Raw genomic sequence first — 17471 nt, forward strand, 5'->3', positions numbered from 1 at the left:
ACTGGAAGAGAAATCCTGTTGAATTTTTCTGTGAGTAAACATTTCAAACCCTCTATGAAGAGAAATGGACCTGAACTCTTCTCATTAGAGCTGTTTACATATTTACATTGCAGATAATTACACTCTGTCATTTTATGCCCACCTCCATAATTACTGAAGTGATATTAAAGAGGAATGCAGGCGTTTGTTTCTTCAACGTAGGCGTTGAGATTAGCGATATATTTCACCCCAGTTGCACGCTGTAAAGTCGACTCTAACTAGTGAACTGATGAGGAAGGTAGCAGGTGAACCTATGGGGACCTCACTGCTCTGACCTCAAGGATGCTCGATTAGCATGCAGCTGCAGCGAGGGGTGAATTAGCGAAGTGCACAGTCCACACAAACCCACTCCGCCTGGTGATTCATCAGATTTAGCTTAATTATTCATTCCCTGGGAAGAGAGAAGTAATTGGGGGAAAGCTAGGGAAAAGAAAGGCGAAGGCGAAGTAGCCATGATCAGTCAATGAGGGAAAGTGAATGAGAGTCCCATGCTGCTGCAAGCATCGAGTGTGTGTGTGTGTGTGTGTGTGTGTGTGTGTGCAGTAATGTTGTTAAATATGCAATATCAGGCCATGAACCCGACCCCTGGGATAAATGCACACTGATTGGCTTTGTATAAACCTTGCAGCTGTTCACCCACATAGGACTTTGTGTTTCCGGCCGTTATATGAATCTCAGACTTCAAAGATTTACATATACATCACCTAAATGTCTTATTTCAGGAATTTCTGAATATTATTTTAAAAATTATTTTAAAACTTTTTTGGCTACAAAATGATTATTTTATACTTCTCCACCCCTTCTAATTCCAATGTCTTTCCTGATATTTATTATCTGCAAAATAAATTCTATGTAAAAAGCCAATGTAAAAGGCATCCAAACTGTGCAATAATCTCCTTTGAACAGTTGATATTGAGATGTTTTTCCGCTACTTCTGCTCTGTAAAGCTTCATAACAGCTCTAATCTGAGGTGAACTTCTCCTTTGCAGCAGAGCTCAGTTTTGGTCTTGCTTTCCTGGGAAGGTCTTCATGAGAGACAGTTTCAATGTAATGTAATAAGGTACTTTAAGAAGTAATATCCGCCAACACTGGTAAAAAGAGAAAAGTGCAAGAAACAAAATAAAAACAAGTTATAAACAAATCTATTTTTACTGCACAGCAAAAGTGTGATAGATAGATAGATAGATAGATAGATAGATAGATAGATAGATAGATAGATAGATAGATAGATAGATAGATAGCACTGTCATCTTCCACGTCCAGGGTTGGGGTTTGATTCACACCACAGAGTCTGTGTGCATGGATTTAATAAATATAAATGGTCACCATTACTGTAGGTTTCATGGTCCCTACCTGGACTTTAAAGGTTCCTAGATAGAAAGATGGTTGGATGGATGGATGGTAGGATGGATGGGTAGATGGATAGATACCATAGGTATTTTATAGTACCTAATGACTTCACACCAAGACTTAAACCAATCAGCATTACAGACGTCCTGGGGGTTTATTATTGCCATTATATAAAATACATCCATGTTTGATAATGCCTTTCCTCATAAACCGCTTATATTTCTGACATGCGGTGGCGGATTAAACCCCTCATCATCACATTTCACTGATACTGTGTCGGATCGGCATCGTATTAAAAAAAATCCCCGAAGAGAGAATTTTAATGTAAAAGCAGACATTTCATTAGCGTAAATGATATTACTGTCTGATGCATCAGGCTCTCTGTCTCGACAGTTAATAACACAAAGACCAAAATCTAACGAGTCATGGATGCGCCAACGAACAGTAGAATCAAAGATGAATTCTGGATGCTGATTGGTCAGAAGATGTTGGTTCATTATCTGTAACATCTGCAAATCACAGGTGACAAAAGCAGAGTACTTTACTGAGCTTGATTCCACAAATATTTTGATTTTATTACTAATAAATCACATCTGAATTCATTCTTTCAACACTAAATGTACTGAGCTAATTATAAACACCTGGATTCAGGATTTAATGTAATGAAACAAATCTGTGAAAAAGGAAACGTAAACAGTGTAAATAAAGACATTTTTGTTGGAAAAGAAACTTCTGTAATGAGCGTGAACGTGCAGCTGTGTTTCTGTGATGTTCCACAGCAGCTCATTAGGTTCTCTCTAGAAATGTGTTTTTCCTTTTTTTCCCCTCTAGTTTTTATCAAACTCTGCTTGTTTCTGAGGTTTCGAAGTGAAAGCAGACAGCAACGGCCGGTCACACACTCAGCAGCACAGCATGCCTTCTCTTTTAGCTGATGAAGTTAACCCTCTAATCTATATTTTATCAGAATGGAATAAGTTGTATTCGTAAGCACTTTCTCACACTCAGGAGTGAGAGAATTACAACATTCTTCATTCTTACATCATACAACAGTCTTCACAACAGGGGAGTATATAAAGCCGATACTGTCATGATTATAGGGTGAGAAAAAGGATTTAAAATAACACAGTCATTACACCAGCAGGGAAAAAGGAAGAAGAAGATGCTCTGTTTATGTTCTCCAGTGAATGTGATTGACCAATCAGTGATCTATACTCCTCTTAGCTCCGCCTGCATGATTATGTTTAATTGGCCAGCTGCGACATGAGTTTTCTCATGGTTCATTCATTAAACCCAATGCTCAACTGACTGTGAGGTTACTGCTCAGTGTGTGTGTGTGTGTGTGTGTGTGTGTGTGTGTGTGTGTGTGTGTTTGTAGGTTGGAGGTGTTAGCACTTCTCTAGCCCACCGAGAGTGTGTGGGTCGGGTTTGCACACTGAATGTATCCCACTGAGTAAAGAGCACTGTTTAACAAGTTAAGTTGCTATGGAAACCATGCTTTACAGAGGTCTTGGACAAGGGAGCATGCAGGATGCCATTCCCTCACCATCACACACACAATCATTACTATCAAATGTCTACCTGATAAAACAGCAATACACTCTTTGGATTTATTGAAATGCCCACATTTTCATATATGGACTTCAAAGTGGACACGTCTACCACTAGCCGTTCATAAGATTTGTTAAAACCCCAAATATTAAGGACCTTCCAATATTTCTGATAGAAAACTGTCAAAAAAAGTGTCTCTGCGAGAGCTGCGAGTCTAAGTACACATAGTATTGTGCAGAACACGTAAGTAATGTGAGTTAGGTTTTTGTGAGTAGAAGAACTCTACAGCCTGTAGAAGGTGATGTATAACACAGCGGGACAAAATGATCTCCTCCGGGCTGAAAGCAGCGGGATGAGATCTTAATGGAGAAATGCATCATGGGATACAGTGAACATTACCTGCAGCCAGACTGTAAAGAGTTAGCGCATTAGCTTTGTGATTCAGTGTGTCGGAGCTCGTTTTGTCTTTGAGTCAGAATAAGATCAGTAGCACATAAAGCCTGCATATGTCTCTATAATGTCTCATACATCTATAATAACCTCTCATACATCTCCAATAACTGCTCACACATCACCAATACCTTTTTACATTCAATAATGTCTCGTACTACTTCAGTAATGTCTTATACATCTAAAATAATGTCTTATACATCTAAAATAATGTCTTATACATTTCTAATAAAGTCTCATACAACTCAAATCCTGTCTAATACGTTTCCAATAATGTCTCAAACATTTGAAGTAACAACTTATACATCTCTAATAAAGCCTTAGACTTGTCCAGTAATGTCTAATACGTTTCCAATAACATCTCATACATCTCCAATAATGTCTCATACATCTCCAGTAATGTCTCATACTGTACATCTCCAGTAATGTCTCATACATCTCCAATAATGTCTCATACATCTCCAGTAATGTCTCATACATCTAGAGTAATCTGATACATCCTCAAGAAAGCCTCAGACATTTCCAATAATGTCTCATCCATCTCTAATAAAGCCCAATGCATTTTCAATAATTCCTCCTAAATCTCCAATAAAGCCTCATACATCTCCAATAGTGCCTCATATATCTTTAATAATGACTCAAATATCTCTAACAATGCCCCAGACATCTCTTAATAATGTGTCATACATCTAGTAATCTTATACAGTGCATCCCCAATAATGTCTCATACATCTAGTAATCTTATACAGTGCATCCCTAATAATGTCTCATACATCTCTAGTAATGTCTGACACATGTCCAATAATGCCTTGTACACCTTCAGTAATGTCTCATACATCTCCAGTAATGTCTCACACATGTCCAATAATGCCTTGTACACCTTCAGTAATGTCTCATGCATCTCCAGTAATGTCTCACACATTTCCAGTAATGCCATGTACACCTTCAGTAATGTCTCATACATATCCAGTAATGTCTTACACATTTCCAATAATGCCTTGTAAACCTTCAGTAATGTCTCATACATCTCTAGTAATGTCTCACACATTTCTAATAACGCCTTGTACACCTTCAGTAATGTCTTATACATCTCCAGTAATGTCTCACACATTTCCAATAATGCCTTGTACACCTTCAGTAATGTCTCATACATCTCCAGTAATGTCTCACACATTTCCAGTAATGCCTTGTACACCTTCAGTAATGTCTCATACAGTACATCTCTAGTAATGTCTCACACATTTCCAATAATGCCTTGTAAACCTTTAGTAATGTCTTATACATCTCCAGTAATGTCTCACACATTTCTAATAACACCTTGTACACCTTCAGTAATGTCTTATACATCTCCAGTAATGTCTCACACATTTCCAGTAATGCCTTGTACACCTTCAGTAATGTCTCATACATCTCCAGTAAAGTCTCACACATTTCCAGTAATGCCTTGTACACCTTCAGTAATGTCTCATACAGTACATCTCTAGTAATGTCTCACACATTTCCAATAATGCCTTGTAAACCTTTAGTAATGTCTCATACATCTCCAGTAATGTCTCACACATTTCTAATAACGCCTTGTACACCTTCAGTAATGTCTCATACATCTCCAGTAATGTCTCACACATTTCCAATAATGCCTTGTACACCTTCAGTAATGTCTCATACATCTCCAGTAATATCTCACACATTTCCAGTAATGTATCTCCAACAATGATTCTTACATCTCCAATAATGTCTCATTGTCAAGCTTGTAAGGATAGTTAATTGTTCTAGCTTTCTAAACAAAACTGAAACTTTGTAAAGTATTTTGTGTGTGTCTGTGTGTGTGTGTGTTTGTGTGTGTGTGTGTGTGTGTGTTCACATGCTCGTACGTGAATCCTCAGTATAGAAGCGGTTGCTATGTACCCCATGCTCTCTCTGTCCCAGTTTAATGGTGTATTTTAAGACTTTCCCTGATGGACTAAAGTGGATTCTGTCACCGTGGCCTCTAAACCGAGGACATCTACTCACATTCCAAATCAGTGCAGCTGTACCTTTTATTCTAAAATAATTAAATTAATAATTATATCAGTTTTATAGAAAGTTACTAACAAAATTCACAGTCATGCATGTGATTACTCATGCTGTGCCATACAGAATAGCCTATTTACTAGAACTTTCCCCACGTAAATATTCTAGACCAGTATACTGTACCTGATACTAACATACACTTCGCTGTACTTTCCTCTGTGTTTTCCGTGTTTTTTTTCCTTTCCATCCTTAGCCAATCAGAACACACTTCTTCAACCTTACATTAGTGATGAACGTGTTGCTTGTTTTGAATAATATTTCTCATAATTATATCAGATGAAAGAAAACGCAGTCTGTTTTTATGTTTGAGTTCACACATCTACATCAGCTAAAACATAAAGCCTTATTAAATGCTGGTCTTTGGCGTCCATTTGCATTCTCTACAGCTGTAAAGTGCACTCTAGCTTGGCTTTGCTCTGCTTCTAGACCTGGAGACATTTTCTGCGGTGCTCTGAGCCTGTAATTTCACCACGTTTCACACCACGGTCCTGCTTTGAAGCTCAGATGAACGCTATGTGTGTCTCTTTTATCCAACATCCATTATAGACAGACAGAGAGACAGACAGGTAGAACATTTCATATGGGCTGATAATGATACCCTAATGCAATGTGACGTTCTTTCACATGTGTCTATGCACTGGGGGATGAAAATTTTTGTTTTATCTTTCTTTAGAAGTTATATTTAGTGGTTTTGGCAAAGATGTTTTAGAAGGGTCAACCTATTGTTTTGCATCAAGCAAAAAAAACAACTAAGATGATCATCATCTTAGAGTAAGAATTATGATCCGAAAAACACCCCGAATGACCGTGATAGGAGATCATTTAAACTTTTAGAAAAGACATAAAACACAACAGTAGGTCTCATGGCTATGTGGAGTAATGAAAATAAGACCATTTCCACACACACTATTTGGAGAGAACTCACAGGATTGGGACTAAATAGCTGTGTAGTCTCAAGAAAACCACTTACCAGAGAGGCTTATTGGAATAAAAGGCTTCAGTTTGCTACGGAGCCTAAACAATGGACTGTGGAGCAATGGAAAATGGTCATGTGGTCTGATGAGTCCAGATTGTCTTTATTTCAGGGTTATGGGCACATCGGGGTAAGAAAACAGGGGGGTGAAGTGATGCACCCATCATGACAAATGCCTACCTTACAAGCCTCTGAAGGTAGTGTTATGATTTTGGGTTGCCTCACTTGCTCAAGTATAGGTTCAGTAACCTTATGTGGCAATAAAATGAGGTCAGATCATGACCCAAATGTACTGAATGACCAGGATTTTCCATCAATGGATTTTATTCTTCCATAAATGGCACGGGTGTATTCCAAGACAACAATGCCAGGATTCATCAGGCTCCAATTGTAAAAGGGTGGCTCAGGGAGACATTATTTTCACACATGGATCCATAGAGAATCTTTGGGATGTGCTGGTGAAGGCTTTACACAGTGATCTGATGCTCCCATCATCAACACAAGATCTTAGAGAGAAATGAATGCGACTCTTAAGTCCATAAGCCTATCAAAACCATGGCTCCGCTATAAACAATTTAAACAGCAATCCAATAAAATATGAATATTTTATCAATATTTTTATAGATAATAGATAGATAGATAGATAGATAGATAGATAGATAAATAGATAGATAGATAGCCACAAAGATATAACTAAAAACAAATGTTTTATAAACATTTGAAAAACATTTGTTTTTAATTATATCTTAATTATTATATTATATATAATATAATATATATAAAATATATATAATTATGTATAATGGTATATAATTTATACCAGTTTGTGCTTAACATCTCTTTCAATATATGAGCTAGTGTATTTTTTTTCAGCTAATTTTTATAAGTTAGCATTGTCTGATTAACAAAAGGGAACAAAAGTCTTTTTTTTTCATAAAATCTGTGTAATGTCTAAAATTGTTTGTGATATTATACATTGTCTTATACGTTTTTCAGCTTTTATTTAATTGTATTTTTTTAATTGTCTGATATATTTCACTATTTTTATCATACTAATGTATGCAGCTCTATTTGTGAACACTGAAGTAGATCAGATACTCCAAACTTGTTTTTCCACTTGACTACAAAGTGTTCGGAATGAGCACTACATAGTGAACACTGTGTTTCCAATCCCATAATGAGAGCGTGATGAAAGCCCAGTCAGAGTCACCTCGTTTCTCTCCGAGCGCCAGACTCAGTGCTGCACATTGAGGAATAGTTTATTGTATTTTTAGCTTTCATGTTCCTCAGCCCTCAGTCCATCCCCTGCTCCCTGTCTGTTTTTTTTTTTGAATGGAGAAAATGGGAGCTTTCTGCACGAGAACACACCTTTAGTGCCCAGCGCCAGATGATCTTTCCCTCTGACGTGCAACATAACTCGATTTCGTTCAGTGATCTCGGTCTGGCCAGCGCGATAGACATGTGCTGCAAGGTTTTACTGGATTTAGGTTCTCCAGGGTGGTCGCTCAGCGTGAGATTGCTAAACTACAAAAATTGAGATCTCCATGGTAACGTTGTAACAGAAGTACCCATCACACGGTTCTTCTTTTGTAGTCACGTACAGTGAAAAGTGTGTGGTATAGCCACCATTTTATTCTTCCATTGGCTCAAATCGCCCACAAATTCTGGATTCTGATTGGCCAGAGGGTGTTGATTAATTCTCTATAACAGCAGGTCAAACAGTAGCACTTTGTTTATTTTAAGCACTCGTTCTGATGCGTTATCTTTTTTCTAGAGTAACAGCTCATTCGTAGGGAATTCCCGCAGAAGATGCGACTGTGCTAAAGATAGCTTTTGAGCTCTGTGTGTATGTGTGTGTTATCTCAGCTCCGTTGGTGGTCTGTAATTAGTTCAGAGCTGATCGCAGCATCAGAGGACCAGGAACAATCGGAGAGATGCTCACCACTTTAGAAAATCACTGCTGTTTGTTGGTGCTAGCGTAATTAGGATGTGCTTAACACCCTGATTTATGCCCAGTGTTAGCGCTATATCGGTTTCAGCTCTGTGTGTGCAACGGTAATCCTTTTGTTTAATAATTAATTTGCACTCATGGTAACTCAAATGGTTCAAAATAAAATTAAATAATAACATGATGGAATAATCAAGACAACATTGCACTTAGAAATGACATGACCACAACCATATGTTTCTCTGCCAATGAACATGGGTCATTACGCGCCAAGCACACACACACACATACAGTACACACCCTTCTGAATAACACAGTTAATTATTTGGCCGTGTTTATTTATTTATAAAGACATTTGTAAAAAAGTTCTTTTTTTCTGGACGAGGCTCCGGGCAACCTGCTTTTGTTTATTACATTCTTCAGTGAGGGCAGAAATGAAATCCCTGCAGTCCTGGGTGCAGACACCAGGGAATAATTAACGTAGCTCATTACTTCAGTGCGAGCACCTGTGTTTATTTCAGACGTTCTGAAGAAGCCTCATATTTATGTGCACAGGCGCTAACCCGGGCGGCTAATCAATAGCGCTCATGGCTCTTTCCCCGGGCTGGCCACTCCATCACGCTCCAAGCAGAGAGACGGCGCGGCATAAATCAGTAGGCGCTCCCAATAAACGGAGGGAGATGGCTGTCAGGCGGCAGTGTCAGTCACGCATGCCGATGCGCCGTGTTCACAAGCCGGAGTTAATTGGCTCTATTTCTCCTCGTCCCGGCGGGATGGTGAGGACTCTTGATTAGGTTCCGCCGAATCAATCAGCGAAAACACCCGGCTCCAGTTCGGGGATCTGCAGTGGAGCGTCACAGAGACGAGAAGAAACAGCATGCATGAGGAGTTTTCAAAAAATGCCGGAGAAACTTTGTTGCTGAGGCATGAGGATGGGGGAAAAGTTTCCTCCTCAGCTCTTGTCAAACTTACATTGTCACATTTAAAATTACAACAACTTCATTATCTCTACAGTCACGTGACTCAAGAGACCTTTTCGGTTTTTATACCACTTTTGATGCAGGCCTCTTAATTTTCTCTTAAAAAAGAGCCGCAGTGCGGTAGTGGGGTCAGGTCTTCGACTGGGACTTGAGCGTGGGACATGAAGACTTGCCACTAGTCCACCAAGGAACTGAGCTCTGATGTTAAACACCATCTCCTACAGTTAGAGTAAAGACAATCAAATGGTTGAATGCACCATGTGTGCATTCATGTGTGTTTGCTGGCAGAAAAGTTTACCGGCAGGAAGTTTGTGAGTAGGGAACTAAAAAAAAAATGTTGCATCATGCAACAAACAGGTGCCATGCAAGGGGTAACCTCTGGTCATCACTTTATATCATTTTAGCCAAGATAAAGCTAAAATAGCCAGCTTGTGCTAACTGAAGTAAACAGGTGAGTATGTTTTGTCCATTTATGGATTACCCAGAATTTTCGTGGAGTCAGGATGTCAAGACCCAAGTCCTGGAGGTTCCACAGTTGAGTTTCAAAAGCGCTTATCAGAAAACCTACGGATAACATAAACAAGAGTTTGTCCAGGTATTTTTATACATTCTATTGTGCAACATAAGGGAGGTGTTGGGGGTGCAAACACAAACACGGGCATTGGTTTATCTACAGTCTTGTACACAAGATTTAACAGATCGAATCTACGGCAAGGAATTTGGTGAGGAAGTAAACAGGAATCAACCTGGCAACACAAATCACAACATGATTGGTCGATTCAGTCGTTTGTATTAGTCATGCCTAAGTAGCATATAATTGGAAAAAGTTTGATTTAGGTGTTCATCTTGCCATTTTGTGTTCATGTTACCCCAATTCAGTAATGTGTTCTCTTAGTAGTTCCCTCTCTCTCTCTCTCTCTCGCTCTCTCTCTCTCTCGTGCACACACACAGACACAGTTACACACATCAGCATCATCTGCTTCCCCGTTTCCTCTCGGAGAGCTTTGCCCTTCCTGAAAAGGGTATGTTTAATGAAATCTGCTGCGACGAGTGTAAATATTGTGATGATGTATTCACTGCAGATGCTGAGGACAGAAATGTCAGCGCACACTTAAACGCTGACTTTAATTACCGACTTGTTTCCAGATCTGTGCCGTAATTTTCCAGTTTACGGCGTCCACACAAAGACAGACGTTTGCTTGGCGTCAAAATGCTTTGTCGCGTGCGGCTGCATCCGAGGCGTCCGCATTATTCCACTGCTCAGCTTTAATTAAGGGGAACAACACAGCCAGCAATTAATAAAACAGACAACAGACCAAGAGAAATAGTTCGCTCAGTTTGCTTCTTTGTGTAATCAGGAGTAATTATGCGATTTGTCCCGTTTCAAAAATACATTAATTAAAACTTGTTGTAATCAAGCTTCACTTATTTTTCCCCTTATTTAGTTTTTTTTTTTTTTTTTTTCTGTGAATGAGATTCAATTCGCCGCTTTTCTGAGGCTCTTACATTGCGTGAGTGCTAAAGAAGAAAGTGAAGGAGCTGCGTGGGATCCTGAGTGTCAGGGTGGTGTGATGGAGCAGGGTTACTGTTGCCGGCACCAAGTTGACCATTTTTCTGCAGCATCACATCATGAAGTTTTTCATTCCTTGTACACATCAGCTGTTTCTTAGTGTTTGGTTTAGTAAAGACTGAAATACTTTTATTATTATCTATTTATAGTAACATTTAATTTCTAATTTCGTCACATATGTTATAGCAGTGGTGAACAAGTCATTCCAGCCATTCTTATTTTTAACAACAGCAACAAAAAAAACGTTTTCATTTTATTGAGGAACATAGCAAGGAGTATCAGCAGATGTTACAGCTGCAGGTTATACCAGCTAATGAGAGCAGGTTCTGAGCTGGTTTACCATCATTCACCACAAATCACTGATATTTTTACACTGATGTCTTTTCACCTTTTCTATGGGTCTTAGCTAGTTGTGTTAATTTATGGTGTTCATTTGTTGTCTTAGCTACTAAGCTAATAAGATGTCTTAGCTAGTCTTGTTAATGTACGTTGTTTGTAGCACCTTGGTCCTGGAGGAACGTTGTCTGTTTACTGTGTACTGGACTGTGTATTAAATGACAATAAAAGTCTAATTGACTTGACTTGACTTGATAACCATTATTCCGTCTGAACAATTACTGATCACCATTATTAGTGACAATAAATGATTTTTCAGTACTACTGGTTTTGCAAGAAGTAATTTTTTTAATGCAAACCATACCGTTGGGGGGGGGGGGGGGGGGGATTATTTAGTCATGTATTGGGATTCATTTGGGCGGCACAGTGGTGTAGTGGTTAGCACACACAATTCATTTGTAAAACATTGCACCGTGTTTGCATTTGAAGTTGCAAAATGAAGTTGAATAATATTTAATATTAGTATAATATTTAAGGCGACACGGTGGTGTAGTGGTTAGCACTGTCACCTTGCACCTCCAGGGTCCGGGTTTAATTCCCGGCCAGGCTCGATTCCTGTCTCTGTGTGTATGGAGTTTACATGTTCTCCCCGTGTTTGGTGATATTCCTCCGGGTACCCTGGTTTCCTCCCAAAGACATGAAGATTAGGCTTATTGGCGTTCCCAAATTGCCTGTAGTGTGTGTGCCCTGCGATGGATTGGCAACCTGTCCAGGGTGTACCCCGCCTCGTGCCCTAAGCCTCCTGGGATAGGCTCCAGGTCCCCGCGACCCTGAATACAGTGAGTGAGTGCGTGAAAGAGTATAATATTTAGGATATTTATAAATTAATGATGTTTAGAGAATTGCAATCTGAATCGAATCGGCACCGAGATATCGTGATCATTTCATATCGGAGATCCCTGGTAATTTCTTTCTCTAGTGAATAGTTACAGTGTGATGTTGTAAGAAAAGGTAAATTCTTTCTACAAGTAGTAAATGATGATGTTTTTTTATTTTATTTTTACAATTCAATCTTCTTCTTTGTCTTTGGGCTGTTCCCTTTCAGGGGTCGCCACAGCGAATTATCTGCCTCCATCTAACCCTATCCTCTTCTCTCACACCAACTAACTTCATGTCCTCTCTCATTACACCCATAAATCCCCTCTTTGGTCTTCCTCTAGACCTCCTGCCTGGCAGTTCCAACCTCAGCATCCTTCTACCACCTCAATCTGGCCTCTCTGACTTTATCTCCAAAACATCTAACATTGGTTGTCCCTCTGATAAACTCATTCTTGAATTTTTACAATTCAATAAACATACAAATTAATCTAGAACATCATTTGATAACTTCTAGAGACACACGGTGCCTTTTTTGACCTGCAGAGAGCCGGACATACTGTAACTTCTCTCTCTAACAGTTCTTCTCTCTTTAACACCCTGCTCTTTTTCGTGTTTGGAGTGTTTCTTTCCCGCTGTTGGTCTGTAGCGCCGTTCCCAGTGGAGAGACGAGAAAGTGAACACACTGCACACGGGTGACGGCAGTTTTGAGTGATGTTACTTCTTTTTTATTAAAGGAGACATCAGTTAAATCTGTGGTTGTCCCTGTTAGCACTGCCTGCTCTCTTCACTTCCCATGAGGATTCTGGGTAATTTCTGGCATTGTCATTATTTACAACCTGCTGTGTTATTATTATTATTATTTATTTATTTATTCATTTATTATACATATATAAATATATAAAATATATAGAAATATGGAAATATTAATTATAAGTTATAATGAAACAGTTATAAAACTAATGTTGTCGTTCATCTTTGTGTTAATGTTTTGTCATTACTAATGATGTTTTTTTCTGTAAAATATTAATACTTGTAATAATAACAATTGTTCCAGCCTTTGATGAATTTTTTTTTTTTTTTACTAATTGTACAGTAGATTTACAGCATATTTTCCCCTGATCACCTCTAAATATCTGGCACACCTTGAAATCATTTCAACCTGATGGATTTCTGACGGACAGAATGTTGAACTGATTATCCATCCTGCCTGACCTTATAATTTCACCTCATGAGGGATAGATTTCAGCAGTTATCAGAGAGTCATGTGCGCCATGGTGACGGCACCACGTCATTAGACCTTCAATAACAACAAGTCAGGATCCTGAACACTGATGATCTTTACACATTAATAGAATTATCAGGATTGTTCATTAAGGATCTTACCTTTAAAAAAGAGGATAGTTTATGTGACATGTAGGGATCACTAACAGTCGTCTCACATTGGCCATCGTCGCTCGTCATCGTCACATTTTTCCTCTATTCACAGCTCCTCATAAGCTTTTATGGGAATTTTTGCAAACCTTTGAAGACCCTTTATTAGGAAGCATACAGTAGATGTGCACTAGCCCTTGATTTTTTTAGATGTAGCACATTAAGTGGGCAGGCGACATACACCTTTCTAGCAAGACTTATGAAGACTTATTGTCGTAGTATTATCAAGTGTGTTTCAATTAGCCCTTGACATACACCACAAGATACAGCATGTGTGTATTGTCCTGTAAATAGATTCATGGTCCAGAAATGCCAGTAAATCAGGCGAAGATGGTAAAGAAGCTGCTAGACACTCATGCCTGGTCGTGAATGACTATACAGCCGTCTGCATGGTAAAATAGACAGATAAATATTTTATTCATTTTAACAGACTGACCTCCTTTAGAACAAATCTCGTTCGAATGCATCTCACCTCTGACTCTTTTATTCTTGACTGTTCAGACTTGCTAGTCTGGTTTCTGACTCGCTCTTATCTAGAAACATGTACACAGCTGTCACTGAGAGATCAGACTCCTGCAGTTACTCCTCTCCAGCATCAGGACTCTAAAGATGCCTGTTAGACTAGGATTTAACGTATTTAATTAGTTTCAGTATGGATTTCTTCTGCCTTTTCTGTTTAAGTGACCCGGGTGTGGTGGAGTTTTTTTCCCGGCTGAGCTTAAAGCAGAAAAGCATGTGTATAATTGATGAGTGCTGACGGTTGGAAGCAGGACAGGGTGTGAAACAGCCTCGTTTTTTCCCCCCCTCCTGCTGAGGATGTGTTAATGTAGGACAGTTTACATTTATAGACCCCACAGGGAGACGTCACGTTTACAGCACGCTCGCTCACTCACTCGCTCGTTGGCCATACGAACGATTCATTAGCGTCTGGTTGAGAGTAAAATGTGGTTAAAATGGAAGAAAAAAACTGAGGGATCTGCTGGCAGACACCAAAAATTATGGACCACTTGAAAAGCCAGATTAATGCGAGGGATAAAAGTTATGACATTTATAAGAGTACAGAAGTAATGACAGATAGCAATACTTGCTAAAGCATGGAAAAAGGAAGAGAGAGCTAGGGATTTATCAATCCAAGGTTAGCACTTTTATTTGTGCAACCTTGCGGGTTCTTCTGTTGTCCCCCAAGGCGAATGTACCACTTTGTGAAAGATGCATTTGATCATGATGGGGGGGGGGAAAAGCATGCTGATGTATTTTATGCATGGGTTAAGTTCCAGATCTCACTGATGATGTAAGCAGAGCGTAGTAATTATAGCCTTTCAATCTCACGTCTGTTATTAAGGTCTTCATCATACAATTTGACACACTGTGGAGAACACACACACACACTATCCCACAGTCGGTTACAAGATTGTACAAATCAGTTGTTAGTGAGACGCATTAGAAAAAGGTTAAATTCGCTAGCGAGCAAAAAGATTGGAGTTTGAAATGATGGAAAAAGTCTGGATGAGTCCAGACTGATCCTGTTCCAGAGTGATGGGCGTGTCAGGGTGAGAAGGGAAGGACATGAAGCGATGCTCCCATCATGCATAGTGTCCACTGTACAAGCCTCTGGAGACAGTGTTATGATCTGGGGTTGATCAGTTACTCAGGTCGAGACTCAGTAACGTTATGGGGCAATAAAATGAAGTCAGCTGACCACCTGAATGTACTGAACCACCAGAGGATCACATCTATGGAGCTTCTCCTCCATGATGGCATGGACATGTTCCAGGACTCGGAGTGTGAGAGAGTGTTTCTGAGAGCATGAGGAGTAATTTACACGCATGGACACCATATTGTGTGCTTTAATTGAAGCTAAAGGTGATGGCCAGGTGGTACAGTATGTTAACCTAGACATGATGTTCTGAGTGAATCTCCTGTCTTAAGTTGAATGTTTAAAATTAAGATGTGTTTCATAATCTTGATCTAAATTATTAAACTATGAAGAAATGAAATCAGCAGCAATGCTTTAAGAATACTTTTCGCACTCTTCTATATCAGGACAGGGACTGAAGAAAACATTTGTTTGCCCCAGAAAATCAATTTCACTTGCTTGTATTTGTTTACTTCATTGTGTGTGTGTGTGTGTGTGTGTGTGTCTGAGCGTGTGTGTGTGTTTGTGTGTGTGTGTGTGTGTTTGTGTGTGTGTGTGTGTGTTTGTGTCTGAGTGTGTGTGATTGAGTCACAAAGACTTTTAGAGCACAGAACATCCCTTGGACGTGTTGATGGCTGTATTTAGGTCACACACACACACACACACACACACACACTGTTTCTGAAATGGCCGCTGGCTTCTGATGTGGCTAAAATGATTTTAACAAGCGTTACTAAATAACCCACAGAGATAATTGAATAACAGGGGTGAGGCATTTAGGCTAACTGATTAAGAAGTCCAAATTATTTTTATTTTGCCCTCTCTCTTTTTTATATATGTGTGTGTGTGTGTGTGTGTGTGTGTGTGTGTGTGTGTGTGTGTGTGTGTGTAAGAGAGAGAGAGAGAGAGAGAGAGAGATAGAGATAGAGAAAGAACATCTACTGTAGCATGTTTTCCTTAAAAGAAGCAGAAGATTACAGTGTTTTAAGTGTTTTAAAACATCATTTCAAAGCAGTATTCCATGAATGGGTCAGTGGGGAAAGGTATTTGGTGTCTCTTTGGTGAGACTCTTTGGGATAAAAGCTGAAGCGTTACAGGTGAGCAGAGTGCTGTGTGAAGTGGATAATTGGTCCCTTGATAGAAGGTGAGATGATGGACTATTCAGCCATGTTCACTTCTTTCTTTCTTTCTTTCTTTCTTTCTTTCTTTCTCTCATTTTAACAATCACTTCTACAAACTCTTCATTTGGTTCCGTCTAACTGATCTATTAGCTTACAGGGGTTACAATACTATCTGGAACTGTTAGCTCGGACTGACAGATACACAGGCCACTCCTTCTTTCCTTAGACTGACAGATATACCGGCGCTGCCTCCTTCACTGTGATTTATGGATTCACAGGTCACGCCTACTTCACTGTGACTGACAGAAACAAGGCCACGCCCTTCACTGAGACTTACAGATACAGCGGCCACACATTCTTCACTGAGACTGGCACTTACACAGGCCACACCTCCTTCACTGAGACTGACAGAAACAAGGCCCCCCCCCCCCCATCTTTTACTGAGATTTACAGATAAACAGGCCACACCTTCTTCACTGAGACTGACAGAAACAAGGCCACGCCTCCTTCACTGAGACTTACAGATACACAGGCCACGCCCCTTCACTGAAACTGACAGATACACAGGCCACGCCCCTTCACTGAAACTGACAGATACAGAGGCCACACCTCCTTCACTGAGACTGACAGAAACAAGGCCACGCCCCTTTACTGAGACTAACAGATAAACAGGCCACACCTTCTTCACTGAGACTTACAGATACAGAGGCCACACCCCCTTCACTGAGACTGGCAGATACACAGGCCACGCCTCCCTCACTGAAACTGACAGATACAGAGGCCACACCTTCTTCGCTGAGACTGGCAGATACAGAGGCCACGCCTCCTTCACTGAGACTGGCAGATACAGAAACAAAGCCACGCCCCTTCACTGACACTGACAGATACACAGGCCATGCCCCTTCACTGAGACTGACAGAAACAAGGCCACGCCTCCTTCACTAAGACTTACAGATACACAGGCCATGCCCCTTCACTGAAACTGACAGATACACAGGCCACGCCCCTTCACTGAAACTGACAGATACAGAGGCCACACCTCCTTCACTGAGACTGACAGAAACAAGGCCACGCCCCTTTACTGAGACTAACAGATAAACAGGCCACACCTTCTTCACTGAGACTTACAGATACAGAGGC

The 17471-nt window shown here is 39.9% G+C and overlaps 1 protein-coding gene across 1 annotated transcript in view; it reads left to right on the forward strand.

The window, feature by feature from the left end:
- Nucleotides 1–17471, forward strand: part of LOC128515859 (protein shisa-6-like) — a 65041-nt gene that overhangs the window by 32769 nt on the left and 14801 nt on the right. The window lies entirely within an intron of this gene.

This window comes from Clarias gariepinus, chromosome 28 (genome assembly GCF_024256425.1).
Source record: "Clarias gariepinus isolate MV-2021 ecotype Netherlands chromosome 28, CGAR_prim_01v2, whole genome shotgun sequence".
In the NCBI taxonomy this organism is placed as follows: Eukaryota; Metazoa; Chordata; class Actinopteri; order Siluriformes; family Clariidae; genus Clarias; species Clarias gariepinus.